The sequence below is a fragment of the Haemaphysalis longicornis genome, unplaced genomic scaffold, assembly GCF_048455015.1.
Source record: "Haemaphysalis longicornis isolate Haplotype H1 unplaced genomic scaffold, Haemaphysalis longicornis Haplotype H1 scaffold_9, whole genome shotgun sequence".
Taxonomy (NCBI): Eukaryota; Metazoa; Arthropoda; class Arachnida; order Ixodida; family Ixodidae; genus Haemaphysalis; species Haemaphysalis longicornis.
This window is the reverse complement of record NW_027526460.1, coordinates 121,460,722-121,485,259: the sequence shown is the minus strand read 5'-3', so window position 1 is coordinate 121,485,259 and position 24,538 is coordinate 121,460,722. Positions and strand designations below refer to the sequence as shown.

The following is a 24,538-nucleotide window of genomic DNA, read 5'->3' as shown; positions in this document are numbered from 1 at the left end:
TTGGCCAACTTATTATTAGGTGTCTGCCGTTGGGCAACCAGACAAGCGTTCGCTTTTGCGTTGCTTTTATCTAGGTTTGTTGTTGCCGACAACGAGACATCACATTTGGGTGATACACTGAACTCTTGGCTGGAGTGAGGGAGTGAACAATTTTATTTTGCCCGAGTCGGGGATGGGAAAAGAAGAGAGGTGGAATCCCCTTCAGTAGCCCCCTACCCCCTTCCGCTCAGATTGGCTGGGGAAAGGGACAACCTAGGGAGGTAGTAGTCACTGTGAAAATCGCCAACTCCAGCCCACGTAATACATGGAGCCGGGTATGCCTAATTGTGACCGGAGTAACGGTGGATGGAACTAATACCATCTGCGGCACAGGCAAGTTTCAGTGACCCATTTTAGTTTGGAAAGAAGGTAGAAGAATTTTGTGCCACTACTTCAAGGTAGGACAGTAACAGCTCAGAACAAAATTGCCAAAACTTTTGTGTGCTTTAAAGTGTGGAACTCACAAGCTGCTAGTATGGCTCATTTATTAGCAACACGTCATTAAAAGAATGCGTAAATTATTGGTAAACCCGCACGCGCGATGCCTACACGAAGCGTAGTCAAGGCCAGCGTTGCCAGATTGAAAATACCCATCGACACCACCTCCTGACCCAAATTTCACCAGATTTCACCAGCACTAAATACAGCCACTATTACATTGTTTTGGATCCTCCACGTCTTCTGTGCATGCAATTCTCAAAAACACAGCCTTTTGATATGGCGTTTTGGTTGCTTATGGCAATCCATCCAGCCTACCCAGGGGGTGATTTGATCATCTCATAATTAAAAATCGAAGAGTGTTACTCCGTTACCTATATTATTAAATTGGCAAAGTAGTTTCAAAAGAAGTGAAATATTACTTCGTATTCATATACATCGCAGTACCTGTCTAAGGAACCCTTATTCCATGTTCTATGGGCACGCTCGCAGAGCAGGTTACTGCGCATCCAATTCAGTTGTCGCTATGCTTTTTCACCTATATTGAAACACAAGACCTAGTACAACGTAAATTTCTCTTTAGTTAGTATGTGAGGATTTAACATTGCACTGTTCTTTTATAATAAACATGCCATACAAAACTTATGTAACTGTAACCATTTAGAGAGGGAACCTCAGGATGCTTTTGGGTTCACGCCCTCCGTTAAAAAATTCGGAGGTTTTGGTTCATTGTGGTGTATTTGAAATACAAAATGCACCATTTGAGCTTTCGTTACTTTCAAGCAGTATAGTGAAAACCCAATATACTTATCAAGCACATTAGAACACGCATGCTCAGACAGTCCAGCGGCTTTTGGTGTTTATATGCTGAAAAAGCTTTCATTCAAGAAATAAAACAGTCTAGTTCAAAGAAACAACACGCTTTTTTTCACCAGTTTTCACCAGATATTGTCTGGTGTAGCCGTATTGGTACCTCAACACCAGTAGCCCCCGAATTTCACCAGATTTTCACAATCTGGTGCCGTATTTCACCTTCTGGCAACGCTGGTCAAGGCAAAGGAGCAGCCGCGCCGGGCCCGCCGTGATCGCGCGCCCACTCCAGAGAGGAGGAAAGGCGGCCGCGCGCCGCGACCGCTGAGTACGAGAGTACGTTTCCCACTCGCCCGATGGAAGCTAATGCTGTATGGTCAATATCACTAGTTCAACCACCTTTTCTAAGCGTGCATGCTGTGCGCGCGAAGAGAAAGAAAAGAAAATGACCCCACCGACCGGTCGCAACAACAATGTCCCCGTCAGATCCGAGGCCGCCCCCGTCGACTACGAGATTTTACTCGGCCAGGTAAATGTCCTTATCAGGGCCGTGTCCATCTGCATGTTCAGCGTTGCCGGCATGGTCCACGTACTGCGTAGCAGCAGAAACCGCAACTTCGACCTACTGAACATCCACTACCTGCACCAAGGAGGAAGGGACGCGCCTGTGGTTCGCATGAACTCGTTCGCGAACGCGTTCGGCTTTCTCGCGGGAATTATGATAACCAGCACAGCCATAGTACTTCTCTACAAGGCTGGCTACTACAAGGTCATCAAGGCGTGGATCATGATCGGCTCGGCAGTGCACCTGTTCTTCGCTGGCTACTACTACATGGGTCGGGTCCTGATCTTCTTCGATGCTCCCCTGGACCACTTCACCTGTGCCCTGATCACGTGGAACGTTGGCATCGTCGGAATAGTGGCGCTCTATTGCGATGCACCTGTTCGCGTGCGCCAGGGCTATCTAATCTATGTCTCCATCTTGATATCCTTGATGCTGGTCGAGTTTTTCCCGGAGTGGACCTCTTGGATATTCCTGGTCATGGTGTCCATGTGGGACGTGTTCGCGGTACTGTGTGTCCTCGGTCCACTGCGCGTACTCCTGGAGACCGCCAAGGAGAGGAACGAGCCGCTGTTTCCGGCACTGGTCTTCTCCACGTCATCGGCCTGGCTCTACGACATCGCGTCGACGGCATCGGAAAGACGTCAGGAAATGACACGGCTGTCGAGTGGCGACCCCACTGCACGCAGAAAGCCGCTTAGCCTTGGAGGAAGCCAATTGAGAGAGTATGCAGCACTCAGACGGCTGCTCGGCTCAAAAACAAACACGGTTGAGCCCGCTTATTTGGTGACCGACTTCGCGGCCACTTCACCATCGTCCCCTAAGAAGACGAAGCAAGGAGGAGTACCCACTTTTGTGACAGCAAATCACGACCGATCTCCGTGTGTTCAGACCGATCTCGTCAGACCGCATTCCAACTGCGCGAGTGTGATCGTTCCAGATTTTATGCCTGCATCTGCCACTTTTACCGAAGTTCCGGAAGGGCCGACAATAACTTTGACGCAAGGAGAAGTTATTAGCTGTCCCAACGATGGCAGCAAAGCTGGCAGCTCGAAGGATGTATCTCCACCGCAAGGCGCCGATACGCCAAGGAGCCGCGGGAGGTTCTTTCTGACGAAGCCGTCAAATTCCGAGGACTCATTTGGAAATAATGCTGATTCAGACAAAAAAAGGGCAGCAGCGGTCCAACCTACTCCGCCGAAGTCTCCAGGACCTTCCAGGAAACACGGCGGCAATAAGGGCGGTCATTCGAGCCCCGGGGGCGGTAGTCCAAGGCGGAGGCAACACCAGGTAAGCCAACTAATTCGGTCATAAAAATTGTGTGGTAGAAGCAACCAAACTTTTGCATGGCCGCAGTCTCAGCAAAATTTACACCACCTTCCCGCGAGGGGAACCACGGGACAGATGCGACGCATAGGGGGTTTCCGTTGCGTTTCCGTTATGTTAGCGTGTCCATTGTTGTTGTGTGTCCATATTTTACGCAGCATGTTCAGCCCCGATGCGTCGCATCTACCCCATGGTTCCCCTCGCGGGAAGATGGTGTAAATTTTTATCGGGGTGGCCGGTGCTTGTTACGGTTGCGCCGACCATCGCGATAGCAGGCCTGTTAGTCTCCATTCAAATCGTCGGTGGTCATCGGAGGATGTCATCGGCGGAGCGGCGGCGGAACGACTGAGCGGAGCGGCGCAGTTACCGCGTTTATATGCAGCGGAATGAGAGAGAGCAGCGCATAGCGGCGCATGCGCATGTGTTAACCGAGCGCAAGCTGCGCGCTAACCCGCACCCACGCACAGCTGGCACGGTGACGGAGCGAGCGCCGGCGAGCGCTAACACGCAGATGGCGCTGCGGTGAGAGCGGCGCTAGCGCGCAGCTGGTGCGGCGAGGAGAATGGGGGAGGGATGCGGACTACGCCGGACGACGCCGGAGGGACAAGGCGAGTGAAAGAGATGCGTCGCATCTAAAAAGCGAGCCAGAAAAATATTTCGATGCGTTTTCCCCTTATAACGCACTGCTCGCCGTTGTAAGGCATTATACTGCTAAAAGTAGGCTTTGTCTTGGCACGTGCGCAGTTTAGAAGCATAGACTGCATTTATGAGAAATATTAGCACAAAAATTCGTGCGTACTGACTCTCTGCAATGTAGGTGTTCAAGGCAATGCAGAAAAGCCCACGATACTCTTCCGCTCCCTTCATATGTGGTGGGCTGTCATTGCAGGACACCTCTCGCTATAGTCGAGTTTGGGCTCATGGTATCAAATGCCTAGTGTCCTTTATTTTTGGGAAGGAAGATCCTTTTAATACAATGATTTGCTGAAGGGCGTTGAAGGTCGACTGAAGGATAAGATGTATGAAGCTTTCACCTTGCACAATCAAGCCTTTATAAAACGGGTGCGTTTAAAAAAGGTGAGGTTGTTGCGAGTCATAACATTGGGAGCACAGGTGACGTGAGCCACATGGTAGAAAAAAAGAGAAAATTATGCGTACAACCCCAGAATTATCTTTTAATGATGCGCGGTTACTTCGCCTCTTTTCGATGCAGTGATCCGAGTTCTACGATTTTAATTTTCATTGACTGTAGGGTCCAACGCACCGACGCAACGCAGGCGATGAGACGCGCCGTAGGGGAGGGCTCCGGAGTAATTTCGACCACCTGGGAATATTTAACGTGCACCGAAATGTCGAACACACGGACGTTTCTGCTTTTCGCCTCCATCAGAAAAGCGGCCGCCGCGACCGGGAATCGTATGCGCGACCTCGTGCTCAGCCTTCTACGATTTTCATTTACATTCATAGCAACCACTAGAAGTTCAGTTTTAATCCCCGCACGGGGCACCTTGAGCAATCTTGGTGACGGCATTGGCGACAACGCGGACCCCGAGTCCCCCAACATAAGCTGTAACCTACCGTGGCGATGTGTTTAAAGGTGAACGGTAAGAATCCGCAAACGGTGGCCATTGGAGCCCAGGTCAAGCTCCGGCGGATGGGCTCCCTGTCTGTTTACCAAGCAGGGAGCTCCGGGACCTCTTCAGCTATCAGGGTAAGGGTGACAAAGGAAGTACCCCCATCTCCCTGCTTTTTAGGGGCGAAGCTCCTAAAGTCATGGGTCTGTCCATTCCTTGTGTCTCGTGGTACGTGACCGCCGCATGCTTTCCGAGATGTCGCAAAGTGGGCCGCGTTGCACGCGCAAGAACCGGCTGCAACCGGCGGCGCAAACTCGGCACCGGGAGCGCGAGCTTGTCTGTGTTCGCCAACGGAGGCGCGAGCGCACGTGTACTGCGAGGGGGAGATCACGCAAGAGATCACGCCACGAACGCAGGCAGTCGTTCTTGGAGATCGAACTAGACGCAAGGACCTTTGCTCGTTTCCTCTCGTCTTGTTCGGGCACAAGTTCGCCCTAAATAAAAGTTCTTTCTTTACCGTTGTGTCCCATCCTACGTGACAAATTGTGGTGGAGGTGCGGGGTAGTCCTCGATGGCGCAGGGTCTTTCACCAGGTCTGGGCCTGGGAGCATTGACTCCGAAAATAAAAGTTGATTTGTACAATGTACGCACACAGTCTTACGTCTTTCTTAATGATGTAATGGGCGAACTTTCACGGGAGAGTTACGGTTACCGATGATCTCCCCCTCTCGAGCTTCGCCCCACTTATCATCATTCATTCTGTGGATATGGTGTGATTTTTTGTCCTATGCTTCATGGTGTTTTTTTAATTCCCCAAACCCAATGATCGGCCCCTTAAAAGGGACCGCACCGAAGTTTTGTTTCCACCCCTTCCGAGCATGAAAGTTCCCAAACCTGACAACTACCCAGTGTTGTACACGTTCCTCTAAAATAGGAACGAAAGCTCGTTCCTCGTTCCTTCCCAATTTTCAAACGAGTTTCCGTTACAAGTTCCTTTATTGCGAAAAGAACGCGTTCCAGTTCCACTTCGAAAATTGGAACGTGTCGTTACATTAACGTTACAATTGGGTTTTTAAATTACAATACAGTGTCGGATAATCCTGGGGCGAAATTAAGTGAGAAATTTAAAACTCACATTGAACTACGTATATTCTACGAATATTAACACCGCAGGCAGCAGGTTATCTGGAGATAAAAATAATCAAAATAAAATCTCCAAGACGAATTTTTTCAGGGAGCACCGGAGGAAAAACTCCAGACGGCTCTAGGACATTTCGGTGCAGGATGTTTCGGTGCGGAAATTTCGGTGTACGGACACATCGGTGTACGGGCGTTTCGGTGTACGGATATTTCGGTGCGCAAACTTTTCGGCGACCAAATTATCCGGTGCTTGCCTGTTTGCGACAGCCGTTATATTTTTATTTCCTCTTAACGTGGGTTATGGACAACAATCTGGAGCAGTGAATTTATTTCTTCATTTTTTTTAGAAATTCTACATTTATATAGTTTCGTTTAATACCTATTCCTGGGGACGCCTGTTACGCAGCCGATTGAATTCTTTAGCACACGTTTCTGTTTTCATTTACGGCAGGTTGTTAATTTATATTCGCTCTTTTTTAGCTGAGACAATTAACCAGTGTTTACGATGGTCCGATGCCTTTTTGTATTTTTTTTAATTACACAACCTCAAATTACATAAATTACATGCACGCTCTCAATATCCAAAACGTAACAAACATTAGCTAGCCCCCCAGAGTTCAGAAAACCTTATGAAGGGTATTACGTAGGCTGGGCTGCCTTACTAAAATGAATTTCGAACACTGATCTAGGATATTGTCGTGTAGGAAGAACGGGCCTTTTTGAAAACAGCCGCAGCTTCTAATGTCCTAAATGTTGATTAAGCGCGTATGGGTTGTGCATACCAATTGCACCCACCCTGTTCTGGAAAACCAACCTTCGTTTTATGTTTACATGCTTACATTCAGCACATCTTATTTCTTTGTCCTAGCACCCCCCCCCCTCTCCCCGCCTGCACGCTCGAATCTCGACCAGATTTCTTTTTCAGTCATATTATTTTCGGTTTCCCCTGAAAATCCTACAGGCGTGGAGGAGTTCACGGTCTCCGAAGCCTTACCACAGTGATACAGGAAAAAGCTTTACATTCACCAGAACTCACGAAACCTCTATAATATGCAACAAAAAGTCACTCAAAAAGCCGCTGAGAACACAATGACCACTATCGTTTGCTGGCTCCGCCCATCCGCGCGTCGCCGTCATACCGATGGCGCCCCAACACCAAGAATCGCTCTTTCTTCGCCTACAGTCTCCCCATTGGGAATTAACTCTTCAAGTCGCGCACATCATGGACACCCCAGGCATACATTGCTTTCTCCCAATATAAGGAGCAAAAAAATTGAATAGGCTTCTTTGACGAAAGCGGCAACAGTCGTCTTCAAGTTTTCAAAATCCAGTTCACGCAATGGTGAACCACAAGTGACACCCCCATCTCTCTACCAAGGGGGCTGGTAGCCGGCGGGAATCAGCCTCTCCCTTCCCTAAGTAACGCCACCGTAAGTGCGATCGTTGGTTGGTTAGTTTTAAGTAGAATCGACACCGAATGCAATGAATACGGGATTGATTGAGAAAATAGTTAAAACGAAATGCACACGCGCTTACTCTACCTCGTTTTTCTGTTGTTGTTTTTCGCGGATGTTTTGCTGGGGGAGAAGGGGGATATGGGCTAAAAGCCTGCCCGTTGGGTGAAGTGAAAGCAAAGCGCTTTGGTAACACTTAAAGTAGTAGGATTGTTTACATGACTGTTAAAATAAAAAAAAATATTGAACGGATGCAAATTAACAACTTTAATTTTTACAATCTACTACAGAAATTGGGTTTTACGTGCCAATGCTCCAGCAGGGTTTAGCGTTCGTTTTCCCACACGGCAGCGCAAGCACAAGTCTCGAACGTAAAATCATATCAATTGGTCACGAAATTACAATATTAAAGCTAAAATGTTCAAAGAATACCTAGGACATCCCATGACTCAAAGTGTCTGGGCCAAGACGTCGTGCACCAAAATGTCCGTGCACAGAAATGTCCGCACCGAAACGTCCTGCGCCTAAATGTCCGACACCGAAATCTCCGGATCCCGTATTAGACAATCTTTCCCCGCCAGGGACCAATTCTATCGGCCAGATGCGTGTCCTGGCCTCCCCAGGCAAACGATGAAAGGTGAAAATCATTCTCGCGGCTACGCTATTCACCCGTCGAACGCCGGGTAAGTTCAACCAGCATGAAAGCACAAGCTGTGGCCTGCTGCGGGGCTATTCCTCTGCCTTTGACCTTCGAGGAAGCACTTGCGGCTGAATGGCGGGCAAATTGACCAGCTTATAGGAAGAGAAACGCAGTAGCGACTTCTGGATTTTTGTACTCGATCATTGGCATCAAAAACAGCCAAATCCTAGCGATGTAACGGCAGGAACGCCGTTCCTGCTGTTCCTTCAAAAACGTAACGAGTTACCGTTACAGTTCCACCGACCCTGAATGGAACGGTGGCGTTCCTCCGTTCCTCCAAAAAGGAACTAGTTCCAGGAACGCCGTTCCTTGTAACGCCGTTCCGTACAACACTGCAACTACCCCACTTCTTGGTAATCCAGTCTCTTGAACAAGTCAAGCCTATTGCCCGAAAGTCCGTTTTCTTGACTTAGAAGTTTTTAGAAGGTATTATAGGGGAGTCCTATAAAGCTAAGAAGCAAAGAAACGGCGAGATCTTGGCGAGACGAAGTATACAGTAAACAGCAGGCCACAAAACTCCTGAACCAGACCCGAATTGCCGATCTTGACATCAAGGTCACGCCCCATCGCAGCCTCAACAGCTCGCAGGGCCTGATCTCGGAGCCAGATCCAACAAACGAGACAGAGGCCTTGAAAGTCAAGGTGTAACGGCAGTCAGGCGCATAACCAAAGAAGAGACGATAAGGTAGTACCCACTAGACATACCATCCTGGCATTTGACCGTTCCGTCCATCCATGGTTTCATCCGGTGCTCCGTCCGAGCGTAAATACCGAACTTGCGGCGCTGTTTCAAGTGCCAGCGGTTCGGGCATGGTACTAACTCGTGTCGGGGCCAAATAACCTGTGCCAAGTGCGTCCAACATGACCATCCCACAGATAATTGTAGCTCTCAACAACCCCTCTGCATTAACTGTCAGGGCTCGCACGCGGCCTACTTCAGGAAATGTGAAAAGTTCGAGCATGAAAATCAAATAATAAACATCAAGGTCACAGAAAACATCACCTACCCGGAGTCGCGAAAGAGGTTCGCCTCTTTCCCCCTGGGGAGGTACGCCGACGCGGCTCGCCGGGGGGCGGAGCGGCGTCTGGTTTCAGCGAGAACCCAGTACCGCGAGTCGGACATGGTCCCGCCCCCGCCCCTCATCGGGTTGCCTCCGGCGGACCGTCCTCCCCCACACCTCTCCCTGAGCCAGCAACGGCTGTGGTGGCAACCACGTCGGTTGGGACCAAAGCGCACGCGAGGGCACGGAGGAGATGGAGACGGAGGCACTCGCGGAAGTTTTAACCCCCACCGCACCGCCTCTGCCACCCGGGGCACTTCTGACGCCGTCGGCGGTCGCGGATCCAACTAAGGGCACCGGAAGGGATGCCAAGTTCAGGGGGTGCGGTTCGCAGGGCACCCTCATGACTTTGGATGACGACATGGACGTCGAGCCGTTCCGGCTTGCATCATAGCGAAAGGAACGGGCTGCGGCGTCCAGGTCAGTAGAGAAGGTGAAAAAAAAACCCTTTCAAGAGCCCAAGCCCCGAAAGACCTTACATAAATAGTCACGCTCCAGTAGTTCCGAACAATCCATAATGGGAAGATGAAATAGTGTTCGATGAAACTGCAGAGACATTCTTAATAATCTTGACGATGTGTATGAGATCCTGCATGCTAATCAGCCAAGTGTAATGCGTGTCCAAGAAACACAATTAAATTCCAATCACACAAATTTCTTGAGTAGTTATATGGTATACAGAAAGGACAGGGATGGCTGCACACACTCTTCGGGCGGTGTGGCCATAATCGCCCCGAAATCCTTAGCATGCCACCCTATCACCTTGAACGCTGTCCTTGAGGCTGTAGCAAATCGCACAATAATATTTAATAGGTTGATAACGGTATGCTACATTTGTATTCCTCCAAATTTTGTACTTTTGAGCTCTGACATAGAGGCGCTGGTTGACCAGCTTCCCGAACCATACATTCTCACAGGCGACCTTAATGCGCACAGTTCTCTTTGGGGCTCTTCTCGCGCGGATGCCGGAGGTCGCCTAATCGAGAAATTCCTTACATCTTCAGGAGCATGCCTCTTCAACAAAAATAAGCACACATACGCTAATATAGGACACAATACATATTCATATATTGGCTTGGCTATTGGTTCCGCAGTTCTCTTTCCTTGTCTTGAGTGGGGCGTGGGCAGGGACCCATATGGTAGTGACCACTTAGCCACCTCATTAACACGTGTAGGTAAAGGCCCAAGCAGTCCATTTTGCAAGAACAGGTTCAAAGCAAGAGCAAACTGGAATACATGTACGGATACAATACCTAATGACCGCAATGGTACCGGAATCTTGGAAGAACGCGAACATCATCCTAATCCATAAGAAAGGCGACATGAAGGACTTGAAAAATTACAGGCCGATCAGCTTACTGTCAGTCGTCTACAAGGTATTTACCAAGGTAATCGCTAACCGAATCTCTGCAACCTTAGATTTCAGTCAACCTAAAGAACAAGCAGGGTTCCGTAAAGGTTATTCAACAATGGACCATATTCACACGATCAATCAGGTGATAGAGAAGTGCGCTGAGTATACTGAACCCCTATATATAGCCTTCATAGATTATGAGAAAGCATTTGACTCGGTCGAAACCCTAGCAGTCATTCAGGCATTACGGAACCAGGGGGTAGATGAGCATTATGTAAGAATACTAGAGGATATCTACAGTGGGTCTACAGCTACCATCATCCTCCATAGGGAGAGCAGTAAAATACCTATAAGGAAGGGTGTCAGACAAGGAGACACAATCTCTCCAATGTTATTCACAGCATGCTTACAAGAAGTATTCAGAACGTTGGATTGGGAACAGGTGGGAGTAAGGGTTAATGGAGAATACCTCAGTAACCTCAGATTTGCTGATGACGTTGCCTTGTTAAGTAACTTGGGGGACGAATTGCAAAGCATGATTTCCGCACTGGGCGAACAGAGTAGAACCGTGGGCCTGAAAATGAATATGCAGAAAACTAAAGTAATGATCAATAACCTCGGGACAGCACAGCAGTTTGAGATAGGTGGCGAGGCAGTGGAAGTGGTAAGCGAATATATCTACTTAGGCCAAGTTGTGACCCCAGATCCCAACCATGAGGCAGAGATAATTAGAAGGATCAGAATGGGGTGGGGTGCAAATGGCAGACATTCTCAGATAATGAATAGCAGCCTACCATTGTCGCTGAAGAAGAAAGTGTATGACAGCTGCATCTTACCGGTACTCACCTACGGGGCAGAAACCTGGAGTCTCACTAAGAGGGTTCAACTTAAATTGAGAACGACTCAGCGGGCAATGGAGCGGAAAATGATAGGTGTAACATTAAGGGACAAGAAGAGAGCGGAGTGGGTCAGAGAGCAAACTGGTGTTAAAGACATATTAGTAGAAATTAAGAAGAAGAAATGGACGTGGGCAGGGCATGTAATGCGAAGGCAAGATAACCGTTGGTCATTAAGGGTAACAGAGTGGATCCCTAGAGAAGGCAAGCGTTGCAGGGGGCGGCAGAAAGTTAGATGGGCAGATGAGATCAAGAAGTTTGCGGGGATAAATTGGTCCCAGTTGGCACAGGACCGAGGTAATTGGAGAATAATGGGAGAGGCCTTTGTCCTGCAGTGGGCGTAGATAGGCTGGTGATGATGATGATGATGATGACTCATCCATAAGACACTACACGTTGAACAGGCAACCCAACTAATCGCGGCGCACATCCTCGACGCCGCCGAAAAGTCCATTCCCTAAGCGTCTGGTGCCTTGCGCAACCAGAGGAGGTCGTGGTGGAATGCGGACTGTAGGCGGGCGTGAGAGGACCAGAACAAGGCGTGGTGTATGCTTCGTCGGTACCGCACGTCGAAAAACCTTCTTTTGTTCAAAAGGGCGAAGGCGACGGGAAAACGTGTGCACCGTGATGCAAAGCGAGACAGTTGGCGTTCCTTCTTGACATCCATAAACTCATCCAGCGATACACACAAGATCTGGACACGTATACGAAAACTGAAAGGACATCAGACACACAGCCTTCCCCTGGTTAGTACAACAGGGGACAAAGACTAGGCTAACACTCTCGCCCAACACTTCCAACACGTGTCCAGCTCGCCACACTACACAAGCACTTTCATGAAACACAAACAATCGGCCGAAAAGAAGTCTTTACTGGATAACGACGACTAGTCAACTTGCTCTTTTAACTCCGAGTTTTCACTTCATGAGCTAAGGGCTGCTCTGAGCACTTGTAAACCCTCAGCTCCAGGCCTAGACAACATCACATATACAATGATACAGCACCTACACTCAGCCACTCTTCTAACACTCCTGCACCTATTTAACAAGATATGGCTTTCGGGCACTTTTCAAACTCTTTGAGGCAGGCTATAGTTGTAGCTTTCCTGAAAGAGGGGAAGGACGCTTCTTCCCCCGCTAGCTATCGACCCATTGCCATGACCAGCTGCGTGTGCAAGCTTCTCGAGAAGATGATAAACCGGAGGCGCGTGTATTTCTGGAGTACAATGGTATTCTCGAGAGCTGCCAGGCAGGCTTCACGGTGCGGATATCTACTAACGATCAACTTGTTGCATTGGAATCTTGCATAAAAGATGCATTTGTCCATAACCAGTTATGCCTTACTGTATTTTTCGATATTGAGAAAGTTTATGATTCAACCTGGTGGCACGACATCCTTAGTGACCTTAAGTCCTGTGGTGTGTCGGGTAACATCTTGTACACTATTTCTAGTACATGTCCAAGAGGACATTTCGTGTTAAGGTTGGGTCATACCTGTTCGGGATACATGTGCAGGAAAATGGTGTGCCGCAAGGTGGAGTTTTAAGCTGCACATTGTTTATAGTTAGATGAACTCCCTCCCAAAGGCATTGCCACCTACAATTTCCTGTTCCATCTCTGTAGACGATGTGCGAATATCTTTTAAATCCCGTAGCCTGTCAATTTGCGAACATCAAGAACAGCTCGCTGTTAAGAAACTTGCTGGCTGGGCAGGACCTCAACGGTTTTAAACTAAACCGGGGCAAAAGTACTTGTGTTGTGCTCTCCCGCAAGCGCTAGCTTAATGCTGACCCTGAGATGACTCTTAACCGTGCATCTCTTCCTGTGAAAAGGGAGCAAAAGCTTTTAGGTGTCTTATTTGATGAAAAGATGATGTTCATCCCACACATAAAACAACTTAAAACATGAATTCCTCAAAACACTAAACATTCTCAAGGTCCTGTTCCACCAATTCTATGGTGCAGACAAAAAACTGCTTCTCCGGGTCTTTACCACATTAGTCGGCCGGTCTCGGTTAGACTACGGCAGTGTCGTGTATGGGTCGGCTTCACAAAACTCCCCCCACCTCCCCGAAGGGGATCGTGCGGAAATGCGAATGCATTGGGTGCACCGATGAGTGCGCTGCGAGTAATTATTATTAATGGCGTAATTAATGAAGAGAGACGAGAGTGTGAACGTAACCATTTATTCATTCATCAGCACCTGTTTGTGTTATCGTTGTACCTGACGGCCACAATCACCGCCTTGTGGTCGCTAGACTTCACCGACTTCCATCGCTATCAAGGCGCCAGTCGGCAAGCAGTCACGGAGAGAGGCGCGCGCTCCACTGCATTTATATATATTTTTCCGAGCGCAGCGAGCGGAGAGAGGGTACGCGGAGAGGAGAGAGAGACCCGCGCAACACGCCCGCCCCGCGCGCGAGCTCTCTCCGCCGAGCTCCGCGATGCGAGCGCCCTCACACGCCAGAGCGCGCTCCTCCTCTCCACTCACTCTCCGCTACTCCGCCCGAGCTCCGCGATGCGAGCGCCCTCACACGCCGAGCGCGCTCCTCCTCTCCCCTTGCCCTCCGCTACTCCCGCCCGAGCTACAACATGCTCCGGTTGCTAGGCGCGCCACAGCTGTTGCTAGGCGCACGCCGGCCAACGCACGACAACCCCCGACTAAAGCCCGTACTACATGGAGCAATTTCGCCTGCGAATTCGCTGATGCGGCGCCGCTCGTGCGGCAAAACCGCCTTTTTTCGTTGCTGCGCCAAAGTGCCAAACATTTGAAGCGGTCGAGCAAACACCGCTCGTGCGGCGTGCGCGGCGTAGAGGGGCCGGACCTGCGGCCAATAGGAGCACAGCTCGGCACCACTTGCACGCTTGGAAACCAGATGGCGTTGCTTGTATGAGCGCGACAAAAGCGCGGGCACACCAAAACGTTTGTCTTCTCTGCTGTGTGTGCGTATATTGATAAGGAATTGGCGATTCTTATATAAAACCGCGAATAAACTTATATTTACTGCAAACCAGTCAGAAACAACTTGCCAAGAAAGTAAAATAAAACCACCCTTGTTAAAGTCACAACCACGGAGCTCCGTGGTCACAACAACCTTTGCTGGTGGCAAACTTAATTCAGTCTGCAAACAAGCCGCATCTGAAATGCGAAAATCGCGGCGTTCGCAGACGGCAATTCCAGGCATTGCGAACTTCGCAAGTGCGAATGTTCGTTCCAGCGGATTCGCAGGCGAAATTCGCTCCATGTAGAACGGGCTTAAGAAATGCATTCGCATTTAAAACAACACTAAAAAAATTCCCTCGCACTTCCCCGAGGGGGAGAGTGTGTAAGTGCGAATGCACGGTTGTTGATTGCGCGATTACGGTGGATATCGTGATCTTAATGAGTAGTCGAGAGATTACACACACGCACACAACTACAAAGAAAGATATTTCACTCGTTATTGCTGGTACCGTTGCCCGGTCCGCCATCATCGTTATCGAGATGCAGGACCAGCGACCGCTCTCGACGACGGCGCGCGCTCGACTAATACCCTCCCGCGCCACGCGGCCGCTACACGAGCGCCCTCACGCGTCGGAATGCGGAGCGCCCGCTACGCGAGCGAGAGCTCTCCCGCCCGAAGTGGAGAGGAGGCGCCCAACACCCGCAGTCACTGAGCGGAGAGAGGAGGAGGAGAGTAGCGCCCGCCGTTACGGCGAGGGCTACACGAGCGCCCTCACGCGTCGGAATGCGGAACGCCCGCTACGCGAGCGAGAGCTCTCCCGCCCGAAGTGGAGAGGAGGCGCCCAACACCCGCAGTCACTGAGCGGAGAGAGGAGGAGGAGAGTAGCGCGCGCCCATCTCCCCCCGTTGCTAGGGGAGACGAGGAGCGCGCGCACCCGCAGCTGTTGCTATGCGGACGACGGCGGCGGACGATTCAGGCTCGCTTAAGAAGTGCATTCGCACTTAAAATTCTTGATCCAGTACTCCACTTGGGCCTTCGCTTTGCGTCAGGTGCGTTCCGCACTAGCCCGGCCCAGAGTCTATACGTTGAATGTAACAAATGGTGCCTTGAGGACCAACGAACGTACATGGACTTGCTCTACGCTTTTAAAATTTCATCGCTGAATAACCGTTTTTTAAAACCTGTTTTTAATTGCACATCGATCCACATCACCACTGTTTGTAAATCGCCCGTCCGTTCCTTTGCCGTTCTCACTTAGAGTGAGACAGGAAGCTTCGGATTTCAACATCTCCTTTTTAGGCATTTACACATCTTTTACTGACGTTTTACCACCCTGGCAGCTTCAACCTGTATGTTTTGACTTGCGTTTCATGAAAATTGATAAAACCAGCGTACCACAAACTGGAATTTTGCAGCACTTCTTGACCCTGCAGTATAAGTATCAATGTGACGCATCAAAAACTGCAACCATAGTGTCGTGCGCTGCTCATGGGCGAAACTTTGATGCATGCAGAACCATGAGCACATACACCACGATTTACTCAGCTGAAGCATATGACATCATATGGCATCATAGATAACAAACTACACGTAATAAAACCACACTTGGGACGGTACACAACTGACTCAACAGACACACGGAAGTCGCCTTGGCTAGGGTACGGATAGGGCACACCCATGCAATGCACTCGTATTTGCTCACGGGATCCCAGTGCAGCAGGTGCGGAGAGGCCCTATCCGTAGTTCACATACTCATTCAATGCAAGGCACTTGACACCACACGACGCAAACACTTCGCGCACCTATACAGACAACATATCTCATTTCACCCATCATACTTTTTGGGAGACGAACCCATGTTTTCCATCAAGCCTGTTTTTAAGTTTCTCACTGATGTAAAGTTTTTACATATAATTTCTTATCATGCATCATGACAACCTGGCCCTTTACACCAGTCATCTTCATTACCACGTGTTTTACTTAGTTTATTTTTGTTGAAATGGTTTACTTTTACATTCATGTCACTCAAATGAACTATCCTTTGGCGCTCTTTGCCCTCAGTCGGCCTTGCGCCATAAAAATCCGACCATCATCATCATCAACACCTTAGCCCGTTACAAATAACCATTGTTTTGGCGCTCTTTGTCCTAGTTGGCCTTCCGCCATAAACATCCAAGCATAATCAAGTTCAGTTTTAATGAAATGGTGGTGCTGCCGTCGCTGAAATTTTTCTGCCTTATCTCAAATGTGAAAATGGTTTCTATCGCGAAATGCTGACAAGTGAACTGTTTCACCAGTGCTTGTAGTTAAGAAAATAAAATATCTTAAGTGACATGAAGCTACAAGAGTAGAAGCGCAGCTAGCCACTTGTGTCATTAAACCAGGAGTAACGCTTCACAGTGAAAAGGAAGCTGTCTCGCTCGGCAAGGCGAGCTGCGTAGCTAGTTTCTGTAGTCGGGGCACACTGCAGTAACTTGACTGAATTCGCCACACCGCTGAGAACTTCCGTGAATTTCTGTCTATTGCGTGTGTACACGCCTTCGTAGAGAGGTGCAGCAGGACGTTTATTCAGAAGCGTCGCAGCCGTCCTGGGTTGTGAACCAGCCGGAGATGACGACGATATTCACAAGAAGATGATGGGGTAGATATTGGCGAGGAGGGTTTAAGGGGAAGAAGATGAAGCACAGGATAGTGCCCACCATATACGAGCCGGTCACTGTTAATAGTACGTAATGCTCAGAACGTGCTCGCAATATTTACGTGTGGACATCTTGAGGAGTGACCCTTCTGTCCGCTTTCTTCTTCTTGTTACAGGAGGCTGCACCGGGAGAGCGAGGTATGGTGATGGGCCTGGGCGACTTCATCTTCTACAGCCTCCTGCTTGGCCAGGCTTCCCTGCACGGCACAGTGGCGACCGTTCTGGCCTGCTACGTGGCGGTCATCATGGGCATCTTCCTCACGCTCACACTGCTCGTCATCTTCCGCAAGCCTCTGCCCGCCCTACCGCTCTCGATATCGCTCGGCCTGCTCGCCTACGCTTCGGGCGTCGTGCTCTTCCCGCCCTTCCTCAACGCCATCGACTTTCGCGCCTACTAGTCGCGGTGGAAAATCATGAAGGGCGTTCAACCCTGGTGTCACCGGCATGTCATTCAATGTACTTTTGGGACATTGCGCACGTCTTCGTGTCATAATTTTCAATATAAATGTGCTAGACGTAAGCACGGTTGAAAGAGGTTATGGGTGGTTGTCTAGATGGTGACTCCCCCTAGCTGACGATTGCCCGGCTGGCGACCACGCCGCTGAAAAGCACCCCGAGCGGTATCACCGCCGCCCTTTTGTAGGTTTGAGAGAGAAAGAGGGCACCGACCAAGTAACGAAAAAGAAAAACTTAAAAGACGTTTCGGCTCCCGCACGGGAGCCTTGTTCACAATGAAATTTATTGCAGAGAAAAACTGCCTTAAGTAGGCTTTAAAACATGACGTAGGCAGCGTGCATACATTGGGTGCAAGGTTCCGATGTTGCGATTGAGGGTGTTAGGCGTTGTCTGTATTATTAGCGATTCTAAATTTAATCTTGCGGCCAAATTCTTCTCCGTAGTGATGATGCGTGCATTTTCCCAGTCTATCTCGTGACCCGACAGCTCTGCATGTTCGGCGAGGGCATTCGACGCCACTTTTTTTGTCCTCACATCATAGCAGTGCTGTCTTAGGCGCTTTTGAAAGCAGCCCGTCTCGCCTACGTACACACAGTTGCAGTTTCCACAAGGGACCTCATATATCACTCCGGGATATCTTTCTTTAGGAAGCTTATCCTTTACGTGGGTCAATGTGTGTCGCAGCCTCTTCGATGGCACGTGTGCCACGTGCACAGCATAGCTGCGCAGAACACGAGCCAATGCTTCGCTTGTGCCAGGGACATAAAGAATGGCAGCCCACTTCTTTTTACCGGCACTGAGCGTTGTCTGCAGAGCCATCCTTCTTTCCACGGAGGAAGCAAAGGCGTCAGTGTAGCCGCAGCCCGACAGGTCCTGACGAACTCTCTTAACGTCGTTCGCCACGTCTTCTGGCCTTGTGCAAATAGTATGGCTGCGTCGGATCAGAGAAGACACTACAGAGCGCTTGTGTGAGGCGGGTTGAACGGATCTGAAGTGGAGATAACGACCCGTGTGGCTGCTCTTCCGGTACACGTCAAATACGAGGTCGGGTCCGGAGCGTTTGACGAGCACGTCTAAAAACGGCAGTTGTCCATTGATCTCTTCTTCAACAGTAAACTGTATGGCCGCATTCATGCAGTTGAGGTGCGTTGTGAACTGGGGTAGCACGTCTCTACGAATTATGCAAAAACAGTCATCTACACAACGAAGGAAAATTTTAGGTGCCGGAACAAAGGAGGCCAGTGCACAGCGTTCCAATGACTCCATTGTCAGGTTCGCAGCCGTTACATACACCGACGCACCCATCGCTGTACCGTGAACTTGTCGGTAGTGCACTTGTTCAAACGTAAAATAAGTGTTCGCTAGGCAGAACTGTAAAAGTCTGGCCAGGTCGGGCCATTCAATTGGGCACCTCTCCGGTAGAGAAGGGTCCTGGCTAAGAGCATCTTGGCGCACCTTCACAGCTAAGTCAGTCGGTCCGCACGTGAACAAGGAAATTACGTCGAAGGATACCATAATGTCAGAGTCATCGAGACTGATGTGGCGTACCTTTTCAATGAAGTCAGACGAATTTCGGACATGGGTAGGGCCTGTGCCGACTAGCGGAGCAAGCAGCTGGTGAAGGTAGCCGGACAGCTTGTGCAATGGGGAACGCGTAAAGTCGACGATGGGACGCATGGGAACTCCAGGCTTGTGGATTTTTGGCAGACCGTACAAGGCCGGAGCATATCCATTGTGGCACAGTAGTCGGTAATAAAGACTCTTATGCTTCGGGTCAACTGTATGAAAAAGGTCGGCAAGCAGCTTCTGCAGCTCTTGTTGGACCTTAGGGGTTGGGTCCTTGTCAATGCGAGCGTACGTGCTTTTATCTTTTAAAAGGCTTGCCATCTTCTCAATGTACGCCGTCGTGTCAAGCAAGACCATTGCGTTACCCTTGTCCGCAGGCAAAATTGCAATGTTGGCATTTTCGCGTAGGCTCTTCACAGCCTTCCGCTCCTCTGAAGTAAGAGCGGGTGTGGACGAGTGGGGGCGGAGCTTCGACAGCACGTTCACAACGCGGGTACGAGCCTCGTCCCATTGTGCCACATCCACACGGCTGACAGCATTTTCTGCAGCACAAACGATCTTCTTAACATCCGATTCAGGGGTGGAGTTGAAGTTCAACCCCAGTCCCAGCACATTCATCTCGGAGGCAGTAGGGCTGTAAGACGACAGGTTGCACACAGTTGTCCTTGCATAGTCTTTCCGGGCTCCAGTTTGGGCTGGCACGAGGCGGTCAAGCTTGTGCTGGTGCGAAAGTTCACATTCCCGAGCATGGAGACGCGCCTTGTAGTTGGCGTGCAGCTGTATGCCTGCGAACTCGTCCGGGCACTTGTGCCCCAAGCGGCGTTGCGCGGAATGGGCGTCATTCTTTAGGCTCCGTATTTTTTTCTTGCAGTCCAGTATCCTCGCCTGTAGTAGTTGACGTTCCGCCTTTGCCACCACGCTGAAGCCAAACTTTGTTGCGACCGGCCGGAGGAGACGCAATGATCGGGGAATCAGGTGCAGGGCTTTGCAGGACAGGTTAAACTTTAGGTGGCATTCGAATGCACGAATGCGACTGGTGAGTGACACATACTGCCTAATCTGGGTAATAACAGGCTGGCAGTACGCCCGGCGAAGTTTGATGAAGTCAAGGGTTTGACGGACAACCGTCTGGTCGGGAGGGTACATTTGAGAGAGAAAGCTTTTAAGTTTTTCTTTTTCGTTACTTGGTCGGTGCCCTCTTTCTCTCTCAAATGTACCCTCCCGACCAGACGGTTGTCCGTCAAACCCTTGACTTCACCCTTTTGTAGGGTGCATTAAAACTATCACACCCTTGTACAACCAGTGCATTTGTGATGTTCACTGATAGATGGTGCTGCTAACTGGCGCGGGCTGTTTTGAAAGCTTCGTGGGCTCACGGTCCAGGAGAGAGAACCCCTACAAGATGCTCCGATACTGATACAACTCTTTGCCCTTATGCTGCGCAATCGATTTCGTATCTCTCAAGCAAGGCAGGCTATCACACGGATCCAGTGGACGTTATTGATTTTTATTGAATTATCTCTGTTATACTGCCGCCTCTTGAAAGAAGACATTTGGCAGGAGTGAGCGATACAATATACAAATGACATCGCATAGATGAACATGTAAATGGCACAAGGTCGCGGGTCCGATTCCTGGCCGCTGCGGCCGCTTTTCTGATGGAGGCGAAAAGCAAAAACGCCTGTGTGTACGAGATTTCGGCGCACGTTAAAGATCCCCAGATGGTCAAAATTAATCCGGAGCCCTCCACTACGGCGCGCCTCATCGCCTCCGTTGCGTAGGCGCGTTAAACCCTACAATCAATCAATCAATCAATCAATCAATCAATCAATCAATCAATCAATCAATCAATCAATCAATCAATCAATCAATCAATCAATCAATCAATCAATCAATCAATCAATCAATGAACATGTAAATGAAAGCAATTGACTGAGGCACTGATAAAAATCTGTTCAACACTTCATACAAAAATTAAGCTGACAAGCAGCAAAATTTTGCAACAGGACTACACAAGTAATAAAGAAAAATAAATTCGCTCTTTGCTTCAACGACAAGATGACTCACTGACCGCATTAATCCTTCCGAATATGATCGCACAGCTAATGTAATGACCAGGAAATGGCAGTTGCTACTACCTGATCTGTCTTTACGCCGCCGGATATGACGTTTGTGTTTACTTCACAGAATCTTTTATCACGGGAAGCTTTACGATTTGCTCCTCTCAAGTCCCTCTTTAATATCTCGTCGCTTAGGTCATCGCCACAACATTGAGCCTATTCATTGTCATGCCAATCCGTTCCAAGCAAACACCCACTGGAACCGCCTTCCCGAGCTGCTTGTATTGATCGGTGGCAATAAGATGCTTATATCAGCTTTGACGGCCCGCTTTTTTAATCATGCTTGATTATAAAAATTGCTTTAGCGCTGTTGAGGTTTGTTGTCCTCATTTTTGTTGTTAGTTTCGAGCTGTTCGCCACCTCGCTTTTTTGGTTTTGTCACTTGCATATAAGTGGACAATTTTATGGCAAATATGTACCACACCATTAATCATTTTGTTGCGCCTTCTTACCTTTTTATTTCTGTTAGGCGTCGTTTTTGAAATGCTTATCAGTCGCTATGCTGCACAGGCTACGTTATTGTGCCTTTCTTGTGCCTCTTGTCTTAATTTTGTTGTTTTGTTGGTACTTTATTTTGCGTTGTACACTTGTTTAGCTTGTCTGCTTCTTATTCCATTGTGTATCTGTACCTGTTGTACCCAGTCCCCTCTGTAACGCCCTACCCGGGCGTTGACGGTAACTTTAAATAAAAATAAATAAATAAATAAATAAATAAATAAATAAATAAATAAATAAATAAATAAATAAATAACTATGGAAAAAGCAATTTTACAACCGGTCTATGGCGAGCCGTAGGCGTAGCGACGCCATGCGGGCACCACGCGAAAGCGCAAGAAAAAGGCAATAGGGTATAATCAAGTTATTTTTCAAGGCTGGTAAAAAAGATTCCACAATATCTGCTTGTAGCCTATTCCACTCGCGAATTGTCCTAGGAAAACAAATGAATTTTTAAATGCACCCGTTCTGCAAGAGAAGTTTTGAGTGTTGTCTTTTTTTTTTGTAGAGAAGTTTTTTTTGGGCGTTGCAAGCGTGTAGAAGGGGCAACCACTTGTTCTATGTACCTATTTTTATTTAGGTCAGTTTTACCATGAAAAATTATTACAGAACTTTTTGTCTGTCATAAGAGCGTCTGGAATTTTTCTAGAAAAAGACTGGGTGATATGCGCAAACTATAGCTCCTGTTGACAAATCTGATGGCCTTTCCTTGTACGCTTTGTAATTTAGCGGTATTGACCTGTGTGTGATGAACCCGGACCACCGAAGCATACTCTAATATTGGTCAGACGTAGGTTTGGTACGCTAATAGTTTGCTTTCTTTCGTAGATGCTTTGAATGTCCTTCTCGGATATCGAAGGTGGGCATGACTTTGTTTCGTATAAATGTGACATGATCGTTCCATCGCAAATCTGAGGAAATTATTACTCCTAAGTATTTTTAGGTATTTACGGATGATAAAGCGTGACCATCGATACAACCCGCCGCGGTAGCTCAGTGGCTAAGGCGTTGCGCTGCCGAGCACGAGGTCGCGGGTTCGATTCCCAGCCGCGGCGGCCGCTTTTCTGATGGAGGCGGAAAGCAAAAACGCCCCGTGTGTACGAGATTTCGGCGCACGATAAAGATCCCCAGGTGGTCAAAATTAATCCGGAGCCCTCCACTACGGCGCGCCTCATCGCCTGCGTTGCGTCGGCGCGTTAAACCCTACAATCAATCAATCAATGACCATCGATATAATATGAAAAAGGTAAAGGTTCCCGTTAAAGGTTATGACATGCAATCAGCGATGTTTGTTTTATTGGTGGAGTGCAGAGTTACTATAGTCATTTCATTGCTTGACATGAGCCCACATACTGTTCGGCGATAAAGTCGCGTTTACCCGCCATATAAGGACGTAACTCGCGGTTGCCCGACTTGGCCGCCGACCTGGTTATTTATGGCGCGAAAAGTATGCGTGGCTAAACAACAAACCCCCCAAAACGGTGAGGTTATGCTTACTTATCAGAGCCAAAATCTTGTGTCGGTCGGTCAGTGGTCAACGCGGAACATAATTGGTTGGCGTCGGCATTCTTCATCGTGCAGTAAACAAAAGCGTGTGACAAGAATCGCCTGACGCTCTTAAGCGCCTCGGCAATCATATGCGCTGCTCAGGCACGCACACCTGGCTCCACCGAGCTTCTACAAGTGCTACAAAAGCTCCTGGCTAGCTTGGCGACATTAAAACATGAAAATCATTGCTGCAACATGCATTGCATCGCTTTCCTGGCTTTCACTACCTTGTTTTATGCTACACCCTGCACGTGTTTTTTGCATTTTATTGCGTGTCCTTTTAATAGAAGAGCTGCTTAAGCTCGAGCTGGTTCGTCGGCGTTAGCAGATAGCCAGGAAATCTTGCACTCACGCGCAAAACTAATCGCGAAGCTGTTGTGGGTGAGCATTGCCGGACACATAGTGAAGTTTCAGTACGATTTTTTATTGGCTATGGCTAGCGTTCCGTCCAGACGGAACGATATACAACTGCTAAAGTTCCGTCCAGACGGAACTGGGTGCTGCGGGTTATCCTTCCGTCCAGACGGAATACAACTGAGAGCTTAGCGTTCCGTCCAGACAGAGCCGTCGTGAAATTTGTACAGTTCCGTCTGGACGAAAGCAAAACCGGCTGATTAGACGCCGTGCTCAGTCTTCAGATTTGGTGTAGGGGTTGCGCCTCGGATATTGGCAGTATTGCACCTGGTTCGATTCCCCTCGGACATGCTTGTTTTTTTTAATGCATGGTTGCGCCAGCGTTGTGCAACAGCCAACTTCTTGCCCACTTTACAATTGACGTGGCGAGAGCAGTCGGTATTACGAAGACGAAGAGTTAGCTGAGCTTAGTTCGATCATCTCTCTGTTATTTTCGTCTTACTGGGCATTTGTTGAGCCTGCCATCAAGTTACGCAGTATTTCAAGCGTCAGATATGCTCCCTGCGACGGGTGCGGCTTCGTGTTTGCCGCCGTCAACGTCGCTCATGGAACAACCGCCGAGTGAACCGCCAGGCCCAAGCATGGAGCCGGGTTCCCCTGCCGCGTCGCTGTTCGCAGCCTCTTCAGAACCACCTGCAGTCTCAACAAGCCCCTGCAGCACCAATCTTGGGTCGTCGCTTCCCCCGGGACAAGTGAGTCCTGTGATTAATCCCGCTGATACGCCTCTGCCGGATGACATGGACGACATGTCAGAACTCACCGACTCTGCTTCCGAAACTGTCATCTACGTTAATGACTCCACTCCGGTAGCAGAGGAAACTGAGCCATTTCAGCCTGTGCAACCCCCGAAGCGCTGTCGTGCCTCGAAACGCTCATACAGGCCTCTTGATCTCAGCACGGTCCTGAGCCCCTTGAGACATGGCGTCGTCGTTGTCATAAAGCCA

The 24,538-nt window shown here is 49.1% G+C and overlaps 1 pseudogene; it reads left to right on the top strand.

Moving 5' to 3' along the window:
* Window positions 1-1,963: 1,963 nt before the first annotated feature.
* On the top strand, window positions 1,964-17,525 carry LOC144153403 (presenilin-1 pseudogene; annotated as a pseudogene).
* Window positions 17,526-24,538: the final 7,013 nt, after the last annotated feature.